This window comes from Neofelis nebulosa, chromosome X (genome assembly GCF_028018385.1).
Source record: "Neofelis nebulosa isolate mNeoNeb1 chromosome X, mNeoNeb1.pri, whole genome shotgun sequence".
NCBI lineage: Eukaryota > Metazoa > Chordata > Mammalia > Carnivora > Felidae > Neofelis > Neofelis nebulosa.
Window position 1 is genome coordinate 3,838,850 of NC_080800.1, and position 23,062 is coordinate 3,861,911.

Consider the following 23,062-nt stretch of genomic DNA (forward strand, 5'->3'; position numbering starts at 1 on the left):
ATATGAGGGAGCAGTCACCGAGTTCAGCATCTCAGTACTGACTCCAGGCCACCTGAAACCTGACCTCTCGGGTCCATCAGGTGGAGACAGCAGGGGAACCAAACAGCAATTCCAAATCACAGGGACACCATCCAAGTTCAGGTGGAAGCCATGTGCAAAACCAAGATGGAGAAGGAGGTAGCCTTTTCTTAGCTTACAAGGCTGAGAAGTGGGGTCCGTCTCTTCCTTGCTAAGGACATCTCCTTATGACTCCCTGTCATCTACTACGTATCATACTTTTCAGAGCTCACAGGACACGATAAAAATAAATTAACATCCCATCACCAAGATCCCTTGGTTTTTAGTAAATTCACCTCCTTTGGTGTCTGAAAAGTGCTTGTGCAGCTTTAGGAAGGGAGTTCAATTTGCAAAGGCTCCAACACAAGAAACCCACAGAGAACAGCAGCGTTAAGTGCATTTCCACGTGGGCGAGCGCTCGACTAAACCTTACTTCATGAAACGACACCGAAATACCAATTAACATGAAAGACGTCCCATGTAATGCTGGATATGTCTGCTTCTTGGAGATCATGAACACTAAACGCACTTGTTTGCTGTTTATAACATAGAAAGTAGCAGCAGAAACTGTATTAAGGAAAAAAAACTCAACTATGATTTCCCTCAAAAAAAAAAAAAAAAGAAAGAAAAACAAAAAAACCAGAGAGAGATCAGAGTTGCTGTAAACTTCAGGTAAGTGGTTCTCTACATGACCTTCAGAAGGTCTAAACTGCTGAGAGCAATTTTTTTTTTTTTGTAATCTTCACTTTCATTTCTTGATGTTATTTTGAAAGCATTATTCTTTAGGATTTTCCCTAAGAGCAGAGCCGCCCTGGCCTACATTTTTCTTGACGTGCAATGCATGCAAAGCATTCCTGGGGATAACACTACTGCACTACGAGGCACCAATATTTCGCTGGTCTCCCTCTAAGCGACAGGGATGGTAACTCTCTGTGCTTCGGGGAGAACTTAATTCTCACCTTGCTTGGTGCATCCACCGTTCTCCAGAACGTTAGGAAGGGGCTGTGTGGAACCAGGAGAGTCTAGGTCATTTGCAACATTTGCCGTCTTTTGACAACTGTGCGTGAATGTCAATGAATTTTAGCAGACGCTACAGAGAACGCTCAAGTTTAATGGGTGTTTAAGTAATCGATTACGATACACCCAACACAGACATGCGCGTGGTACGAAACGAGTACGAATACATTTATGAGAGCGGGACAAAGTAGGGAGACCACAGCTAAACACCATTTTCACCGCTTCTGCATTAATTCAATAAGTTCAATAATTAAATATTAATTCAATTAATTCAATAAATCATTTCTGACCCTGTGGGGGCACTGTGTCAGACAGGGTGGCGGTTACCTCGTTACAAAATATTTTCTATACCAGAGGGATTTTTCAGAGTAGTTGGGAAGTCAGACATTTAAGTAAACTAGACAAGAGAACGCAGTTGATGGAAGTGACCTCTTCAATAAGTGATAATCACAGAGGAGAAAGACGTCCCTGAGAAATGACACTTGGGTGACATAATGACATAAGACAAAATGGGATTTTTTTCAGGAACTCAGATCCAGGGAGGAAGGTCTGCTAAGGGAGGGGAAGAAGGCAGCACATCAAGACACATGAGGGTCTGAGTCAATACTGCTGGTTCTGGAAGGTTCCAAATGGTTTGACATGCCTCAGACAGAGCACGTGGAGGGTTGTGAGAGATGGGGTGCCATAGGGGGACAGGGGCAGGTTACCAGAAGCCATACTGGCAGCCCCCAGTCTTTGTTCACACAAGAGAGGGTCCTCCCTCCCTCAAGTACAAAGGGTAGGATTCCAGAAGGAGACAGAGTGAAGAAGGAAGGGGCGTGGGTATCAAGATAAGGGAGGAGGGCTCTGGTGGACAGACTCAGAAGCAGCCTCGGGAAGGACGGGGAGGCACAAGAGCTTGGCAGAGATGAGAAGAACATCCCAAAGAAGGAGACAGATGTCCTGGAGGTCATGGACGATGACAGCTGGAACGCACCTACAGGTGCTCACAACTTCATGACCCACTAAGTGTAGAAGGCTGAATAATGACCCCCCGGAGTCATCTACTTCCAAATCCCCAGAATCTCTGATCCTAGAGCAACGGGCACTGACCACTGTGCAATCAGAAATCCACACCTAACTTATGATTCCCCAAAAACTTAGCTAGTAATAGCCTTCTGTTGATGGGAAACCTTACTTAACAACATAAAGTCAATAACATATTTTGTATGTCATATGTGTTATATACTGTATTTGTACAACAAAGTAAGCTGAAGAAAAGAACAAGTTCTTTTTTTCTTTAATGTTTATTTTTGAGAGACAGAGAGAGGGTCGGAGAGAGAGAGGGACAAAGGATCCAAAGCGGGTTCTGTGCTGACAGCAGAGAACCTGATATGGGACTGGAACTCAGGAACTGTGAGATCATGACCTGAGCCAAAGTCGGATGCTTAACCAAATGGGGTTAAGCCACCCAGGCACCCCAGAAAAAAAAAAGTTCTTAAGAAATTCACAAGGAAGAGAAAATACATTTGCAAGACTGTAGTGATAAAGAAAGAAATTCATGTACGAACGGACCCAGGGAGTTCTGACCCATGTTGTTCAGCAGTCAATTGTGTATACCTTCCCACGGCAAAGGGTTTTAAAAAGACGTTGCAGATGTGATTAAGTAAAGGGTCTCAAGTTGAGGAAATGATGCTGGGTGATCTGGGTGAGCCCAGTGTAATTGCAAGGTTCCTAAGACAAGGAGGAGGGAGTCAGAGTCAGAGAAGGAGTGACCACACATGACTGGTGAGGCAAAGAGGTGCAGTGATGTGGGGTGACAAGCCAAGGGATGCTGGCAGACCCTGGATGTGGGGAAAGGCATGGAAATGGTACTCTACCATACAGCTTCCAGAAGGTACCAGCCCTGGGGATGCTTTGGTGTTTGTCCCCGACAACTCACCTCCAGAGCTGTATTTATGAACGTGTGCTATTCAAACTGTTAAGTCTGTGATCATTTGTTATAGAAGCCGTGAGAAGCTAATGCCTGGCAGAAAGAGCAGAAACTAAGGAAGATAATTGCTACTTCTTCATTAAGAAATACACAGTAGGTTGGGGCACTTTTGGGGGCTCAGCTGGTTAAGCGTCGACTCTTGATTTCAGCTCAGGTCCTGATCTCACAGGCTGTGGGATCGAGCCCCTCATGGGGCTCCGCAGTGACCGCGTGAAGCCTGCTAGTGATTCTCTGTCTCTGTCTCTCTCTGCACCCCCCACGGCTTGATTGCACGTGCATGCATGCACGCACTCTCTCTCAAAATAAGTAATCGTTAAAAAAAGAAAAAGAAACACAGAGTAGGCACAGGCACAGAGGTGCGGGTGAAAGAGTTCAAACCCAGGGAACCTAAGGAAGAAATCTGTATGAAAGATCCTCAGGAGACATCCAGCAGAAAGCACCGGTGAGGACGTGTTCGCCATGAGAGCTGGCGTGTGCTTTCCACACCCTGAAACGTCACGTCATTTTGAAATTTCCTTTGAAAGCAGTTAAGCCATTTCCAAACAAAGAAGTGTTCTACTTCCTCCTTAAGGTATATGATCAATTCATCGGTGTTCAGCTACACAAAACCAAGATGGCGTCACCATTGACAATGACATCAAATGGTCTCTATGCACTTTAGATTAAATGGACTTAAATGGACTTCCTCCTTAAATCGGTTCTAATTCTGGTCAGATATTCTAGAATCCCAACTCAGTAATCTTTTACTCCCTTTTAAAAATTTAAACGATGGTTGGAGCACCTGGGTGGCTCAGTCAGTTAAGTGTCCGACTCTTGGTCTCCACTCAGGCAGGTCACAATCTCACACTCTGTGAGATCAAGCCCTGTATCAGATTCTGTGGAGGGCCTATTTGGGATTCTCTGTCTCTCTCTCTCTCTCTCTCTCAAAACAAATAAACAAAAAAGAACTTAATTAAAAAAATTTTTAAACAGTGGTCAATGACACATCATTTCCAAGGCTGGTTCTAAGACTTAGAGACAGAAACGGCAATGATCTTTAAATAACCTGACAACCTGTTGATGGTAAACCATGATCAACACAGTAAAATGTTTACACAGTAATGTGATGTTTCCAAGCATAAAATGATAAATCACAGTTACTCACTGTCAGCTGCAGTCCCCCTCATTCATTCGTGTTTGAGCCAGGACTTGGTTTAAATATTTTAAAAATGCACACTATGGTATCTTATCAAAAGATTAAATTAGTTGAGAATTGCAGTGAAGTCACGATCACAGAAGGCTAAATGTAAATACTAACCAGAACAGAGAAAAGGGACAGCTATTATGACAGGCCACCTCTGTGGCCACCATATTTCCCATTGTAAAGCTTACCTTCATTATGAATCTATAACTTTGGAAAGGTAAGAAATTAATGAGGACACGTATCTTGGACACAGAGGGCTCTTCATTCATCTGATGCCATTTGCTTATTACCTTGCCAGATTTTATTTGTTAACCTTCTTCCCAGAACAGCATAATTTGAACAAGACAATCAATTACCATTAAAAGGACAAGTGAAAGACTAAGCATTCCCCAAGGAAGCCTTACATTTTCTAAGTAATTGAGAAGAAAATATAGCAGCTAAAATAGTAGTCCATTTAGAAGACTTAATTACAGATAAGTCAATGGCAAATAATTTATATTCTTCTGTGCATATACATAAGACCAGAACAAATACTGGAAAACCAAACTTCTAGAATCCACACTTCAGTGCTTCCATGTGGCTCTTAACCTAGAGTCAAATACCATAAGACACTGCGTTTATTTCCTTTTCATTCCAGATTCACAAAATGCAAGGGAGAAGCTAATACTTACTCACCCCTGGGTAAAAAATAAAATGTTTGGTTTACCTAATGTGATACTGTGATTTATAAGAAAATTATATTGGGTCTTCATCCCAATTTTTGATTTTTGAAAAGTATCTACCAGCGGGTGCTGGTTGCTAATGGAGACATCCACATGATTGATTACAGAATTGTAACTTTTTGTCCTACCTCTGACCCTTGGGGAGGGGACAAGAGCTGGAGGTTGGATCAATGGCCAATGGCCAACGACTTAATCAACCAAGCCTGTGAAATGACGAAGTCTCCATAAAACGGAAAAGGATGGGATTCGGAGAGCTTGGAGGTCAGTTAACATGGAGGTTTGGGGAGAGAGGTGCACGTGGAGAGACTAGGGAAGCTCCACGCCCTTTGTCCATACGTTCATCCTTTCCAGAAAGCTGCTCCTGAGTTAAACCCTTTTATAATATAATAAACTTGTGATCTGGGAGTAACGTGTTTGTTTGAATTCTGTGAACCAGCCACTTTAGCAGATTAATGGAACCCAAGGAGGGGGCCATTGGAACCTCTGATGTATAGAGCTCCAGGATTTTCTGTATAATAGAAACAACTTGCAGCCTCTTGGAGGCTGGTCAGCTCTGGACCAGTTTGTAGGGAAGCTTCAGGCATGGAAGGGTGCCTTCCCAGAGCTGGACAAAACTGGCATCACATAGGCTTGTTCCCTGCACATCTCAGCTGAAGGGACAGGAGGAGGTAAGGGGACTCGTCCAATGTCACTAACCCATGTGGTCTGCTCAGCCAGAACTAGACCCTGGCCCACTTCGAAAGCACCGGGTTCAGTGCGTTGACTTGCACTGACTCAACATTTCCTGAGAATGCCCTGTGTGCCATGCACCACGCTAAGGATAGGGAAGAGTGAAGAATTTTCCACTTAAATTTTGCAAGTGTGTACAAAGGACACTGGGAAGGTTCATGTAAGGGGACGATGAGCGATGCTGAAGTCCAGTGTACTAACCATCTTGATGTGGATTATGTTACACTTAGTGTCACCAAGGTCCTAAGTTTTTGCCTTGCCCCATCACCCCACATCATGGTTAAACAAAGTAATACTTCAGGACACCACGGACAATCGTGTTTCAGCATTCACTGGGGAAAGGGACGAAGTAGGGCGTATGAAAAGAACATTCTTTTTTTTTTTTTTTTTTTTTAATTTTTTTTTTTTTTCAACGTTTTTTATTTATTTTCGGGACAGAGAGAGACAGAGCATGAACGGGGGAGGGGCAGAGAGAGAGGGAGACACAGAACCGGAAGCAGGCTCCAGGCTCCGAGCCATCAGCCCAGAGCCTGACGCGGGGCTCGAACTCACGGATCGTGAGATCGTGACCTGGCTGAAGTCGGACGCCTAACCGACTGCGCCACCCAGGCGCCCCGAAAAGAACATTCTTAAGCAAAAGATCCTCAATCATCTACAACTGAAATATATTTTGTTAATCATTACTACCAGAGCATGCCAAGTATGACATCCGATAACCTGCAGGAACAAAACAGAACGACGCCATTCCCTATGGATATTAATTACCCACTTGAAGAAAGCGTGCTGAGTCAGAATTATCTCGCTCTCCGATTCTCCAACACACCAAACATGGAATCAGTGAACTCCCTGGTTTTGACTTCATAAAATGCACTTCGTTAAAAAGGTGAGTGAAGCAGAATAAAAATCCCAGTAAGTGCCTGCAGTTAATCAAAGGTTGTTTTTTCTAGATCAGGAAACAAATGGACTGGGGCATGGCAAAGCCAGGCAAGGGGGCTCCCCATGGTTAGCTGCCTTCATTGGGAACCTCACCCTTAACCAACAGAGCACTGAGCACAGACGGCCACCACAGCCAGAGAGGACGCACGCTAATTGGCGTGTGTCAGCTGCGTCACATCTGTTGTGTGGATTGGTGGCCGTCAAATCTCTCCCTGGTGCATAGAGATTTCACAGGGGACATTCCAGAATGCTCCCAGACCCCACTGATGCCTGCATTCCAGACTGCAGGTTACAAACACCTGCTGTCTGTTTAAAAGGTTGAAGAGGACGCATTAATAGAATTCCCGATGTGAAAACATACATACGTATATGCATGTATTATATATATATATATGCCTCTAATAATTGGTTTTATATTAATATATATGACTAATTTGTGAATCCAGGGTGTTTACCATGAATCGCACTCCCACCCTCCAAAGAATCCCACCCTAAAGTACAGATTGGTAAGTTCACTGTACAGGGTCATATAATAAGTATTTTTGGCTACCAGGCCCTGTGCTCTGGGACAATCATTTAACTCTGGGGCAGTAGTGTAACAGAGCCGTGGACAAAAAAGTAAATGCCAGGGGCGCCTGGGTGGCTCACTGGGTTAAGCACCCAGCTCTTGATATTGTCTCAGGTCATGATTTCATGGTTTGTGGGACCGAGCCCTGCATGGTCTGTGCTGATGGTGCGGATCCTGCTTGGGATGCTCTCCTTCTGTCTCTCCCCTCCATCCACTCACACTCATGCCCTCTCTCTCTCAAAATAAATAAAGAAACCAAACAACAAAACAAAACAAACCAACGCCAACACCAACAACAAAACAAAAACCCGTAAATGCCAGAGTGTGGCTGTGTTCCAATAAAACTTTATAAAAACAGGTGACTTCCCAGTGGCCATAGTGGGCTCACCTTATGCCTTCGCGTGTCTCATGGTCATTTACTCAAAAGCTGAGTTTATGTGTCTTCCAGAGATCAATAAAATAAGCTTACACATAAATAACTTAGAAATAGTGTATAATGATCTACTTTACTAGATACACTTGCCCCTTCTTTCTACTCTGAAATATATCGCTTTGGCAGAAAAGCAGCATTACATCAGGGGGGAAAAATAGGCAGTATTATATTGGTACAAAACAAACATTACAGGTCCAAAAAATCGTTGAAAGGAGAAGGATCAAAGAGACCCAAGAACAATTTATATTTACATTATATGTAATATGTATGTATGTCATATACAACATTACATATATTTGCATTATTATTATATTTATATATATTCTATACCATTACATTTTTTAAATTTTTTTTAAATTAAAAAGAAATTTTAACGTTTATACATTTTTGAGATACAGAGAGACAAAGTGTGAGCTGGGAGGGGCAGAGAGAGACAGAGACACAGAATCCAAAGCAGGCTCCAGGCTCTGAGCTGTCAGAACAAAGCCTGATGTGGGGCTCAAACCCACAAACTGTGAGATCATGACATGAGCCAAAGTCGGACACTTAACCGACTGAACCACCTAGGCGCCCCTTAAACTTTATCGTTATATTTAAGTCTGTTTCCCAACTGGTGCACCAAATGGATTTACAGAACTACACTGCGTCCCTCCGACTCACAAATTGTTTAACAAAACATTCACTGGGATAATGTGTTCAGGACTAAATAGGCTGTAAACAAACCATCTCAACATTGGAATTTATTATTAGTCCCTAGGATTGTCCTGATCATCAGGATGTGTTCAGTATACTCCCAAATTGAGTTCCATAGAATACTGAACTTCCTAATTCCTAGTTCATCTATGAACTATGAAAGTTTCAGTTTCAGGACTGCCCTGAAAGGCATTTTCCTCGGCCAGCAGTTGCTAATTGAAGTAAGTCATCCTGGGAATACAATCAAGGCATTTCTACCATCGGTTCACCAAGACCGTCCCCGACTCCTAGGAAAATCCCCTGCAAAGAGTCTCCCTCCACAGTGTATGAAACCAGAAAATGCTCAGTCAACATTGTATAGAAAACGTGATAAAACTGGCATAGGCTGAAATTGTCAAGGATTAAAGAGGCTTAATGACTTCTCTGTATTTCCTGGACAGCTGGTTTTCTTCATGTGCGATCCCAGATTCCTCATAGTGAGAAGCCTGATCATCAGGAGCTAGCTACTTAGCAGCAGACCTAGATTAAAGCACCGATGCCCCGACGCACGTGTCTGTGTGCTTTTCCACCAAAGCCTGCCCCCCTTGTGAACAGCAGTTACTCCAAATTAAGACCTACAGAGCTTTCCGTTCTGAGAATGCCTGAGAAGGAAAATCCCCTGTCGTTAGCTTTTCATCCAGCCACACCATCCTCTGGAGACAGTGCAGGAAGTTCCAACGTGGGATCAACATGCATCAAGGCCACCCCAAACTGTGACCTGAAAGCACGCCCCGGCTCAGAGAGGCAGTTTAGACAGCCTCTTGGACAAACATGTCGATAATACCTGGTGCTTTCAAATGCAGATTGAGGTGAAGTGCATACGGCCAAAAAAATAATAAGTGTTCCTAGACTCAGAAGTCCTCATTCTCCTCTCCTGATTGTGCACTTTATATAATGTTCCCTTTGGGTTTCATTATGGGAGCTGTCACATTATGAGCTGTGACTTGTCTACAGCTCGGAGGCTGATGACAGACCTATTACCATTGCTTCTCCCTGGAACCAGGACGGCCTGATTATATTAAACAGAGTGCTTCCTGCACAGCGGCTAACCGAAATGATTACCACCAAGCTGCATCGGGTTCCTGTTCCAAAATCTTTTCGTGTGAGAAGGAAGACAGATAGTTCCGAGACTTCATGCCCTGGTTAGAAAGCAATGCTCGCCCAGATTGGAAAAAGGAAATAAAAATGAAAAAGGAATTTACATAATGTGCTGTTAATGATTATTGAGCTATATGTGCTGATGAGAAACGTGTGTGTGTCGAATACCTTTGGTAAAATAACCTATACAAGATAAAAATAGCAATCATTTTCTCATCTATAATCATCTTCCAAATCTGCATGTTCATAACAAAAGGGGGACAGCTTTAGTCTTTACTAATCAAACTTATCTTTGGAAAAAACAAAGTTTGGAAAAAACAAAGTTTCCAAACTTATCTTTGGAAAAAAAAACAACCTAGCATTTCTTCATGGCCGGAAATGGGGGAGGAATTTGGAAATCAAGTTTGTTGGGAACAAGAATCTCATACAAAACATGACCTTGACAGTCGTGTAGAATCCAGGAATCCTACAGAAGTTTGTTACCGAAAGAGTAAAGATATGGAAATTATGTGGTCAGCTGTAGAGAGAAGCTTAAAGCCATTTGTGGTCCAAACTGTGGGAAACGTTTGGATGCTGTGGCACTCAAACTGAGAAGAAAAATGGTAGATAACGAATATTTGAGCAATATAATCACAAATACTACCTTATCAGGGCTTGAATGGACAGCTGAGCCATGAAAAGACATAAGCATTTACTCAAAACATATTAAAACACATTCTTTCTCAAAATTAAGTATGGCAGGGGTTGGGGGAGGGGTGCAGCAGACAGGTCCAGGCTCTGAAGTGTGACATGATTTACTTAACAAGTTCAACCACAAATCATAACAGTATTCTACCCATTTCCCCTTCCTTGGGATCTGCTCTACTTATGTTCACCAGATAGAGAGAAAGATCCTGTGGCCTCAGCGGGCCCCCACTGTACATTAGAACCACACGTCTGACATTTTGGATCCCATTCTGCAGGGGCACTGCCGTTCAAGTGCCTCCGTAGCTTGAGATGCTCACTCTAGCCCACTTGAGAAGCTCACAGTGGGTTTTCAGTGACCAATGGACTTGAGGGTAAATTTTGGATCGGCTTACATGAGGTGCATCAGAAGGTTGAGCCTCTCCTGTGGATACCTAATTTATGAGATACACTCAGCATTGTGGCTCTTTGTATGAATAAGCAATTATTACAAAACTCTAAATTTCCAACGCAGGTCATTGTATGTACTCCAAATAAGCTTGAAATCACTGCTTTGCACTTTGGTTCACTTCGAATAGATTTTAAAAAAGAAAGCTAATCTTACCACTAAAGTTGTCAGGAACGATTGCTAGATTGGATTCAACCAGGCTGCAAATCAACAACACATGCCAGCAGAGGCCAATGATTATTTTTGATACTTACCATTACGGTGTCCTTCTAAGAAGATGCCTTTAAAAATGCCTCCACGGACATATACTTGATGTCTTTTCCATCTCAACACATTTTTCCCTATTAAAAACAAGAAGAAGATACATTGGTCCCCTCAGTAAGAGAGATGGTGTGCCTGCTTCAAAGCGAATGGGATATTGCTCACACAACCTGTCTTTTGGGTTGTTCCAACAACTAGAGGGTCATGAACTAAGTTCCTTAGTAAGTCAAGCTCCTACTCATGATGGGCATCGACACGGGCGTGGCTAAATACAGATTCCACGTGGAGACACCCTGGTCCTCATGCAGCCTGATGATTTACAATCAATGGAGAAAGACTGAGGTTTCCAGGGCCCGGTTCACCTGCATTCGCGTGGGCTCTGTTCCATCTCCACTGACAGTGACAGTCCATTCAGTGTGTGTCTATGTGAGACCCAGCTTATTCAAATCAAGACGTTTTCAATCCTTGGAAAATTCAGTTTGGGGGAAGAGTCAATGTTTTAGAAACTGTTTACTTACAGGAATAAACAGCCCTGCACAGCGTGTTCGTCCCCGACAGCAGCGGGTCAGGATGGGAAGGACCCAACGTGGTCATGTGTGCTTGGGGATGGGAAGGACCCAACGTGGTCATGTGTGCTTGGGGATGGGAAGGACCCAACGTGGTCATGTGTGCTTGGGGATGGGAAGGACCCAATGTGGTCATGTGTGCTTGGGGATGGGAAGGACCCAACGTGCTCATGGCCACTTGGCTCCACTGTGACAAACCTAGTGTCTATTTGAGCAGTGTTCATCCTGGGAGCAGTCAGCATTATTCTTGTCAACTCAACATGGAATCTTCTCTTTAAAGGGTGACTCTCACACAACACTGCTCCTTCAAATTAACAGCTGAGCTCCAGCTGAGGACCGCAACAAGGGAAGGTAGCTCCTTGTGGGCAGTTTGACAGGACAGTGAGTTGACACGGCCACGGAGGTGCTCACCATTTTCTAGCTCTAGAAAGGGGAGTAAGCGGAAAACGGGAATACATCGTTGGATGCACTTCTCAGGTTACCCCCATGCTGGAAGAATATGAGTACCAAGCAAATGAGGTCTTTGGGTTTCAAAGGAAACAAGCCAGCACGTTATTAAACCGTAGGAAGGCAGGGTCATATTTTAATTATGTTCTGATTACTCATAACAACACATCCCGTTATTAATATGTGTTTCATGAATACTGTTGATTAAAATATATTTGTGAGAATGAATTTGTATGGAACAACAATCATAATTGCATTCATCACAGCTGACCCTGCCATAGCCGTGAGGGGTACTATTATCACATCTGTTTACAGTTAAGAAACTGAGGGGCGCCTGGGTGGCTCAGTCGGTTGAGCGTGCAACTTTGGCTCAGGTCCCAATCTCATAGTCTGTGAGTTCGAGCCTCACGTAAAACTCTGTGCTGACAGCACGGAGCCTGGAGTCGGCTTTGGATTCTGTCTCCCTCTCTCTCTGCCCCTTCCCCATTTGCACTCTTTCTCTCTCTCAAAAGCAGATATTAATTTTTTTTTTAAAGAAGAAGAAACACCGATATTCACATGCAGAGTCACACAGCTCATCAGCCGGGAGGGAGGGTTGAGTCTACCTAGACATCAAAGACCACACACTTTACAATATCAAGCTGCATCGTCAACAAATGAATGAAATAGTAGCCACCCCATATATAGTGGGTCAACATTGCATATCCCGACTGCTGTATATACTGACTCATTTTATTGTCTCAACAAGCATAGAAGGTAAGGAAGGGCATCATCACCATTAGTTGAAAAAGGTGATTTAGAGGAGTATTAGCCAACTAGCCCAGGAGCATGAAGCTGTAAAAGGTAGGGGTGGACTTAAACGAGGCAGGTGTGCCTTCTCTATACCTTGCTACACGAGTCAGGTGGGACAATGGACATCTTTTCTCTCCCACGTCCTCACTCCACACTGTGGGAATCTACACCTCCAATGGTTTTCATCAGTGAAAAGGAGGCTATGTGATATCAATACCCAAGATAACCTCATAATGCGTAAGTGACAACACCCAGTAGACGCTCACTGAATACTGGCCATTCTCGCATCGTATCATTAATATTACAACATAGAAATTGGCCTTGTTTGTATTTCACCTGATCACACATCGTATCTAGGCTCACGACTCCAGGCAAGTGTTAAGTACGCAATCACAATGTATATTTATACGTGCTTCCGGAAAGTTCTACAAACACTAGTATCAATTATGTCTCACGGGCTGTACATATTTTTTCTTCTTTTTAATATTTTTTTTAATATTTATTTATTTTTGAAAGGGAGAGACAGAGCACAAGCAGGGGAGGGGCAGAGAGAGGGAGACAGAATCCGAAGCAGGTTCCAGGCTCTGAGCTGTCAGCACACAGCCCGACGTGGGGCTCAAACTCACGAACCATGAGATCATGACCTGAGCTGAAGTCAGTTGCTTAACTGACTGAGTCACCCAGGCGCCCCTATCTTTTTTTCTTGTAATGGGGTAGAGAAAAATATTCCTTAATTATTATTTTAAGGTTGAGTTTTGTTTCTGTTTTGCTTTATGTTGTCGGTGTGTTTTTTAAGGTATACAAGCGAGATGAAATGATTAATCACATTGGCATGTGTCTTATTTATTGTAAAATCTGGTATTATGCTAATCTGAGAGCACAAAATCCACATTCTCAGCATCTAGTGCTTACTGTGTGGTCATGTCCCTGATGCCATATCACTGGAAAGAATTCTGTTCATGCATGCTCACTCTGCCTAAGAGGACTGTACAGGAAAAATGTCTCCCCTCCCTCTCATTGTCTCCCATCCCTCTCTTACTGGGACCTGCCCTCCATCCTGAGTGCAGACTGCAGTACCTTTCCTGCTTTGCAAGGTTAAATACATCCCAAATACCTTTAGTTTCTTCTTCGAGGATAACCTGTGATGTGTGAACCCACAATGTGACACACTCCCAGATTGGTTTCTGTAAAGAAACGCCCAAATCCTGATGAGCCCGAGAGACAGGCAGGGCCCTTTATTATACCCATATGGCAGGGCACCTGGGTGGCTCAGTCGGTTGAGCATCCGACTTCAGTTCAGGTCATGATCTTGTGGTTTGTGGGTTCGAGCCCCGCATCGGGCTCTGTGCTGACAGCTCTCCTGGAGCCCGCTTTGGATTCTGTGTCTCCCTCTCTCTCTGATCCTCCCCTGTTCATGTTCTCTCTCTGTCTCTCTCTCTCAAAAATAAACATGAAAAAAAAATTTATTATACCCATATGGTTACGACACTTGGGGCTAACCTTTGAAATCAAGGGAGAATGTAGGTCATGAACACGCTCACATTCTAATGCTCCTTTGTTTTTCCCTTTGTTTTCCGCTATAAAGGTGACTGTGGGACGTGATGCAATAAGGCTTACTTTGTGCATCTGAAGCTAAATTATAAGGTCTAGTCACATGCCGGAGCGCCTGGGTGGCTCAGGTGGCGAAGCATCTGAATTCAGCTCAGGTCACAATCCCACGGTTCCAGCCCAGCATCAGGCTCTGTGCTGACAGTGTGGAGCCTGCTTGGGATTCTCTCTCTCCCTCTCCTTCTGCCCCTCCCCCATTCACATTCTCTCTGGATCTCTCTCTTTCAAAATAAACTTAAAAAATATATAGTCATGTGCCTTATAGCATGTATCAAAGGTTAAAGCATAAATTCTCTAGATTAAAATACTTCTTATTTAAGATTAAAATATTTTTTAACATTTATTTATTATTGACAGAGGCAGACAGAGCATGAGCATGGGAGGGGCAGAGAGAGAGGGAGACACCGAATCCGAAGCAGGCTCCAGGCTCCGAGCTGTCAGCACAGAGCCCGACTCGGGGCTCGAAATCACGAACCGTGAGACCATGACCTGAGCCGAAGTCAGATGCTTAACCAACTGAGCCACCCAAGTGCCCCTATAACCTAGGTTTTGACACAAAAAGTATACCCTACTATATACTTATCATTTGTAAAGACTTACAGTGTACTTAATATGTATTCATTGATATAGAAAAGAATCTTTTGGGGGCACCTGGGTGGCTCAGTTGGTTAAACATCCCACTCTTGGGGTGCCTGGGTGGCTCAGTTAGTTAGGCATCCGACTTCAGCTCAGGTCATGATCTCACAGTTTGTGAGTTTGAACCCCATGTGGGGCTCTGTGCTGACAGCTCAGAGCCTGGAGCCCGCTTCAGATTCTGTGTCTCCTTCTCTCTCTGCCTCTCCCCTACTTGCACTCTGTCTCTCTCTCTCAAAAATAAATAAATATTTTTTAAAAGTGGAATCTTTTGTTTTAAGTTTTTTTTTTTAGTAATCTCTACACCCAACGTGGGGTGTGAACCCACGACCCCAAGACCAAGAACCGCATATTCTTCCAACTGAGCCAGCCGGGTGCCCCAGAGAAGAAACTTTTAATTATAATAATATATGGCCTGTGATGACAGTTTCCAAATAGTCAAGGTGGATTAAAAAAAGGAGGCACTCATTTGCAGCAACGTAGGTAGAACTGGAGGGGATTATGCTGAGTGAGATAAGTCAGTCAGAGAAAGACAGATATCATATGTTTTCACTCATGTGGAACTTGAGAAACTTAACAGAAGAGGGGAGGGAGGGGAAAAACAGTTTCAAACAGAGAGGAAGGCAAACCATAAGAGATTGTGAAATACAGAGAACAAACTGAGGGCTGATGGGGGTTGCAGAGGAGAGGGGAAGATTGAGGACGGCACCTGTTGGGATGAACACTGGGTGTTGTATGTAAGCGATGAATCACAAGAATCTACCCCAACCAAGAGCACACAGGAGGCACTAACTAAAGCAATATTTATGAGTTGTTAATATATTAGCAATATTATAGTTTGTTAACACACATATATAATATGCAATTCAATATAATTTATCATATGTAAATAATTTAATATAATTTGTAATATGTAAGTGTATCATTTCCTATTCATAAAATTATTGTATCATGTTGATAGAATCTTAGCATACAGAGAGTACATCACTCAAAGCAGACAGACCTTCTGAGGAATATCAGGTCCGGACAGAAGAAGGATTCATTCCACACTAGGATAATGTTTCAAGGAGGCCTCTCCATGTACTCTCATCTTTACAACTGAAGATTTGGGGGTTCATGAAGATCTTCAAAGCCATTCCAATTCACCCCGTGTAGTAGGTCAAAAAAATACCTAGAAAATACGATAGAAAGATATAAACATCTTCATAAAAGTTGGCATTCATACACGTTTGACATTCCAAGAGGGTACTGGTGGGATTTTATTCCCTCGTACCTAAATAACTTGCAATAAATATTGTCTAGAGATCCTGTCATTTCATTCCACAAGTGTTGTTTTTTTTTTAATGTTTATTTATTTTTGAGACAGAGAGAGACAGAGCATGAACGGGGGAGGGTCAGAGAGAGAGGGAGACACAGAATCCGAAACAGGCTCCAGGCTCTGAGCGGTCAGCACAGAGCCCGACGCAGGGCTCGAACCCACGGACTGCGAGATCATGACCTGAGCCGAAGTCGGCCACTTAACCGACTGAGCCACCCAGGCGCCCCCACAAGTGTTTTTTGAGTGCAAACCACGAATGAGACAGGGGGTCAGAAAAGGAATTCCAAAGATGCACGGGACAGCCCCTGTCCTCAATGAGCCTGACTTCTCATGAAGGAGGGGGCATCCTCAGAGCAAGGACTCATAAATAACTGCACGACCTCACGGACCGGCAATTAAGGAATAGAAATTGGCAGGTTCAGCGGAGATGACAGCTGTAAGAAAATCTTAGGAGCTGGCACAGTAGAGGACCTTGAGAGAGGAGGGCGACAAAGGCCATATTTGTCAGAGTCCAGCCCATGGGAAGGAGGAGGAAGAAGGTGCTCCACTGACTGAGCCATCCAGGCACCCCTAAATTTTTTTTCAATCCTACGCTTATTCCTCCAAAATTAAGTAATTTTGTTTTGAGTTGCAGTGACCTGCTGAATTTCTGAAAGAACAATGAGGGGTTTTCATTTCTTGGGTAGCTATAAAAAAAAAAAAAGGATGCTCACATAAGAAGAAAATGTCTGTTTAGGTATCAGGGGGTCATCCTGGATATTTCTAGATGTGTACCTAAATGTTCAAATTAATGTAAGTGACCTCATTTATCTCCCCCAAATTTTACCTCCCATCCCTCAAACAGAACAATCTTCCAAATTATATCCAGTTTTGTAAAGATGCATATTTAATAAAACATCTGTTTCTGCTTTGGATTTGCTCCCGGTTTTATACAATGTTCAGATTGTTTAATTTTTAGCGTTCTGAAAGCCGAGTAAAAAACAACGAAGAGGAAAATTTCTCTTCAGAATTTAAAAAATAACTTAAAATACATATAATCAATTTTACCCAATTCGACTTTTGCTGAGTCAACCCACAATTCCGATGAACTCTCAAGGAATTCGTTTCTTGCCCACATTGCTAATTTTGACCCAAACCTTTACAACAAAATTTAAAAAGTCCTCGACTCCTCTATCCTGCAAGCAGAAGAGACTTCTGAGCCCGGTGGATTTATAGCTTTCCTGTAAGACATTAAATGATTAAGCTCCAGAATCCTTTATATTCCGAAAATTTATTGCTCTTAATTTTCCAGGCATGGACTGGAATGGGAAACCTGAAGCCTTTCTCTGACACTGTCTTTAAAAAAATACAGAAAAACAATTCCGAAAAGTCGAGGGACATGCATACTGGCAAAAAAAAAAAAAATTTTAAGATAAAAAGACATCTAGAAATAAATCACAGAAGTGTGTGGCATAAACCACACATTTTCAGTAAATCATGCTAATTTACAAGCTCAATAATCGAGGTAGAACCATTTTCCCCTTCGGTGGGAGACTAACTTCCATCTACAACAAATAGGTTAAATGATCAAAGATGTTCTTGGAGCACATGGGGGAGCTCAGTCGCCTTACTGTCCAATTCTTTATTTGGACTCAGGTCATGATCTCACAGTTCATGGGTTCAAGCCCCACATCGGACTCTATGCTGACACCACAGAGCCTGCTTGGGATCCTCTCTGTCCCTCTCTCTCTGCCCCTCCCCTGCTCACTCTTTATCTCTGTCTCTCAAAACAAATTAAAATAAACTCTAAGAAAAAAAAAACATGTTCAGGGTGCCTGGGTAGCTCAGTCAGTTAAGTATCCGATTTGAGCTCAGGTCATGATCTCACAGTTCATGGGTTCCAGCCCCACGTCGGCTCTGTGCTGATGGCTCAGAGCCTGGAGACTGCTTCGGATTCTGTGCCTCCCTCTCTCTCTGCCCCTCCCCCACTTGCAATCTGTCTCCCTCTCTCTATCTCACTCAAAAATAAATAAACATTTAAAAAAAATGTTTTTTATAGAAAAAATAATGTTCTCTCATACTGTCTCTGGTTTGACTCCACGCTGTCTAAGAACCCATGATGGCTGGCTTGTCAACGCTTGTCTTCAAAGTGCAATCTTTGACTTTTGTCATCCACTCAGTACATATCCACAGAGTGTCTACTCATTTCTTCAACAAACACCCAATGAGGGTCTCATCTGAGTGGGACTCACCAAAAGACACACGTTTAAGGGAAGACAGGAACACTTTAAAACACACCTTAGTGGGCAAAAAATAAAAATGCCTTCCAATTTGAGGAAGCACCAAGAAGGAAGTAAGCATGGGCTAAATATGAAGACACTAGAGCATGTGACCCAATTTAAGTGGGAAGAGGGAAGGGTGTTCCAGGCAGGGGAAGCGTAGAGGCAATGTCCTAATTTGGTACCCACTTAGTTGGATCACAAAATCAAGAGACAACTGGTATACCAGCAGGGTGGTAATCGGAGAAGGCTATGCCATGGAGCTGGGGAGGTGGACAGGAGGCTCACTGTGAAAAGCCAAATAGGTCAGTAAAAGGAATTTGGGGTTTATTCTAAGTAACACGAAGCCATCCTTTGTAAGACATTCTAGACGCAGAAGGAGGAACGAAAGGTCAATCATAAGTGATACGAAGAGCCTGCCTTAGGATGCACCTGTATTTCAAGGTACGTCACGTGCTTCAGTAACTTCTTCATCTCGCAGACACCTCTAGATGCCGGCACTCTCTACGTTATTCTCTTACCGATGAGAAAACCGGAACGTGAACAAGTCAGCCCCACACAGCCAGGAAGCATTAGGTGACCTGGCTCCTCTGAGAGAAAATGAGTACCAGAAACAAGTGTGTGAAGAAAGTGAGCAGAGAGAATCCTAGCCTCGTGTGATGGATAAAGTATGGATATGTGTGACATACTAGGTAAAAAAAAAACGCGTTGGGCTCTGCCTCTGGCTCCTGGCACAGAACTCCTAAAACCCCTGCGATTCCTACATCACTAAGAGCATCCTTGTTGTAACATTTGATCTATGACTCTGATTCCTCATACCGAGCTCCTAATTAGCTTGGATCTTCTTAGGCAGTAGGAGTGTCTTTTGTTCTAATGAGGCAACACTTGGTGGGCTCCAACATAGCTTCTAAATGAGAGCTGGTCGGCAGGAAAACCAAGTCATGGTTGGAAGCTTGGAATGTTCAGCCCCCCTCCATGCTCTGGGAAGAGGAAGGGGCTGGAGACTGAGTTAAAGATTGGTCATACGTACATGAAGAAGCCTCCATAAAATCTGAAAAGTACACAGTTCAGGGAGCTTCTGGGTGGGTGCGTCCATCCACGGCTGGGAGTGTGGTGCATCCCAACTCCATGAGGACACAGCTCCTGCTTCAGGACCCTCACAGACCTCATCCTATGGATCTCTTCATCTGGCTGTTCCCCTGTATCCTTTATCATCTCCTTTATTATAAAATAAACTGGAAGACATTAAAGAAATGTTTCTCCAAATTCTGTGAGCTGTTCTAGTAAATGATACAATCCAAGGAGGGGATTCTGGGAACCTCTGATCCGTAGCCAAGTTGGAAGAAAGTTGTGGGTAACCTAGGGACCTATTGCTTACAATTGACATGTGCAGTGGAGACAAGTCTTGTGGGACTGAGCCCTTAACCTGTGGGGTCTGTGCTGACTCCAGTTTGGATCAAATTGAACTGAATTGTAGGACACATCCTGCAGGTGACGCAGACAATGGCTCAGTGCTGGGGGCGGGGGGGAACCATATACCTGGAGACAGGAAGTGTTGAGTGTGTGAGTAAAGGGGAAACACAGGAGTGGTTTTCCCAACCGGTGTGGTAGAGGGGAATACACAAGTACCCCAGGTTGAAGGAGAACATGAGAATGACAGCAAGAAAGCAAGGAACAGGTGCAGTGAATCCCTGCGATTATCAGCCTGGATGGAACATTACATACCAGGGAGGAGAGGCCACAAAGTGCACATGGCCGGGACAGGGAATGGACAAAAACGTGGGCTTGAGCACAGTTTCCGGACTGGACAGTCCTTTGATGCAACCTATTATTCAGGAAGGTGGAGCAGGAAGACCAAATAGATGGGAGAGTGTGAACAGCCATAGGACATTAGTAAAATAGCGAAACTAAAGAGAGAACATGGCTGTGGACAGTGGAGACGTACCCCAGCCAAGGAGGTAAGCAGACCCGGAAAGTGTATTACACCAGGCAGACCAGAGAGACAGGATGCAAAGTGCAGGATGAGGGACTGAGTCCGGGAAAACAAAATTGCAGGGAACAGAGCAAGCTTGGCAAGAAAGACGATGGGCTGAATTTGGACGCACCGAACTGGGCTTTTGGCAGTATGCACAAAGTCGTCCTCAAAAGAGACGACCATGAGAGCAAGATGGAGCTTGAGAGTGACGTCAGAGCAGAGAATAGAAACCCAGGGGTGTCCCAGGTGGAAACTATGGTTGAATCACGAACAGATGCAAAGCTACGTGGGACAGTCTGGGGCAACAGTAGTAGCTGAAGAAGCAGGATGAGAAAACGCAGAAAATGCACAGAAGATACCGCAAAGTTCACTAAAGGCACAGGAAGGCAGTAGAGGGGAGCCAAGGGGACAGCATTTAGGAACTGGGACAATGAACACGTCAGAGTCTATGGAGAAAGTCCCGGGAGGACACTGGCTCTCTTGAAGACTCACCCCCGCAGTGGCCACCTGGGCAAAGCCACGGAGTCCAGGTGCGCAGTCAGAAAAAGACGGCAGAAGAGACGCGAGAGGAAACAGAGCCATGTGTCTTATGAAAAGCTCTTCTTCTCAAGGTGCGACATGTCATCAGGACATTAAGTAGGTACTATGGAGTGATGAAAATGGCGGAGAAGGTCTTGATGGTGCATATGGCGGACCAGTTTTCAGAAAGAAAAACACTACGTTCCAGACACTGTGGAGGCCGGAAAAGTCCATCTTTTAAAGTCCACCCATTACCTTATACGCACCATCAAAGAGCCTGTTCTCTGCCAGTCTCACAGATCTGTGCACTTTCTGGCAAGACTGACCTGTCCCAAGTTCAGGAAGCCTCTCCCTTCCCCTGAATTAAAGGACCTGAAACACAACCCCTGTGTCTCATAGCTACTCCGTGGCTTTGTTGTCTCTGCAATAGGTAGCCATCCCACGCCATGGTTTCATTTTCCCAGGGTCAACCCCCCCCCCAGATCTCCATTTCCTCTACTAGCCTCATTCCCTCAACCTCCATCTCGGCCGCTACCTGCCCGCATCATATCCGCCCCCTTAAAACTGACATTCCGTAAATGATTCACTTCGGCAAAAACAGTAGCAGAGCTCCTCCGACAGCTGACAGAATAACATCGATCGGCTTTCCCATTGAGTTCCACCACCTGGAGTGCTCTCATTTCAATTTCTTTTTTTTTTAATTTTTAATGTTTATTCATTTTTGATACAAAGAGAGACAGGGTGAGTGGGGGAGGGGCAGAGAGAGAGGGAGACACAGAATCCGAAGCAGACTCCGGGCTCTGAGCCGTCGGCACAGAGTCTGACGCGGGGCTTGAACTCATGGACCGTGAGATCATGATCTGAACCGAATTTGGACGTTTAACCGACGGAGCCACCCAGGCGCCCGTGATTTCAACGCAGTCGTCCGATACAACCCCTTGCACTGGAAATGACACTCAACCCACTCATTCAAGTGCATCTGTGAACTGGCACACGATGTCACATGCATGTTATCATTTGAGAAGTGCCTTTATCCAACACATCTGGCACACACACGTTTATTCTCTCTCTCTTCTACTCTTCAGACAAAACCCCAGCGATCCTGAGACACAGATCATAAGCAACCTCTTTTGTAAAAGTTTCTTGGACACTCTAGCTTCCAAGCTAGCCGTCAATGGTCCCTGCCTCCCTGTCCGAATGCCGTCTCACTGTCCCCATCCACGTGGTGCCAGGTTTCAACGGTGTGCATGCAGATCTGATAATGAGCCACCTCCAAGATCAAGGTAGAAAAGACAATGGCTTTCATCTTAGGGTCCCTCCCTCTCATTGGCTCTCGCTCCTCCCCGACTCGAGAAAGCCAGCCGCCAAGTTTGTGTGACTAGCCCTAGGGAGTGGCCTGTGTGGCAAAGAACAAAGCCACCTGCTGACAAACACACGAATGAGATTCTCCAATGCCTTCGTGAAACTTCCAGCCCAGCCTCCAAATGAAGCGCAGTATGCCAAGACCGTGAGCCAGAACCACCGAGCTCTGTGGCTCCTGAACGCCTGACTTCCAGAAAATCTAGGCGGTAATAAACAGTTGCAGTTTTCAGCTGTGTTTAAGGTAATGTAGACAAATAACAACCCGTCCCAAGTGGTACACATGCCAAGTAAGATTCTAGTGGAATGTAAGATTCCAAATTCCTAAGGTCTGGGTTTTCATCCTCTTTTGGGGATGTTTGATGGGCATGCCTTGTAGAATACATACTCCACTGATCATGTTGTCTTCTCCACTGGGATGGTGATCTCACCAGGATCAGGAATTGAATCCTATCTATGTTTCTATGTCTTGCATTATCTAGCCTGTTGACTGTTGTGCATTCATGGTTATCGGATGGATGGATGGATGGATGGATGGATGGATGGATGGATGAGTGAATGAATGAATGAATGAATGAACGAATGAAGCTCCGTTCCTGGTTTCTCTGTCTCTGAAGGGAAAATAGCTGCACCCAGCCTGGAGTTACAAGACCCTCGTTTGAGAGAGAACGTGCCCTTGCATCCCTCAAATGAGAAACCACTGGCTGCCTTCAAGTGTTTTCAAGTATGAGCCAAGCATTTGGAAGC

The 23,062-nt window shown here is 44.2% G+C and overlaps 1 protein-coding gene across 7 annotated transcripts in view; it reads right to left on the bottom strand.

The window, feature by feature from the left end:
- Positions 1–23,062, bottom strand: part of NLGN4X (neuroligin 4 X-linked) — a 320,752-nt gene that overhangs the window by 270,764 nt on the left and 26,926 nt on the right. For all 7 annotated transcript variants that reach the window (XM_058714102.1, XM_058714108.1, XM_058714107.1 and 4 more), the window contains exons 2-3: positions 15,890–16,057; positions 10,834–10,920 (exon numbers count right to left, since the gene is read on the bottom strand). The gene's annotated coding sequence lies outside the window, so the exon portion shown is untranslated. The remainder of the gene's footprint in view (positions 1–10,833; positions 10,921–15,889; positions 16,058–23,062) is intronic.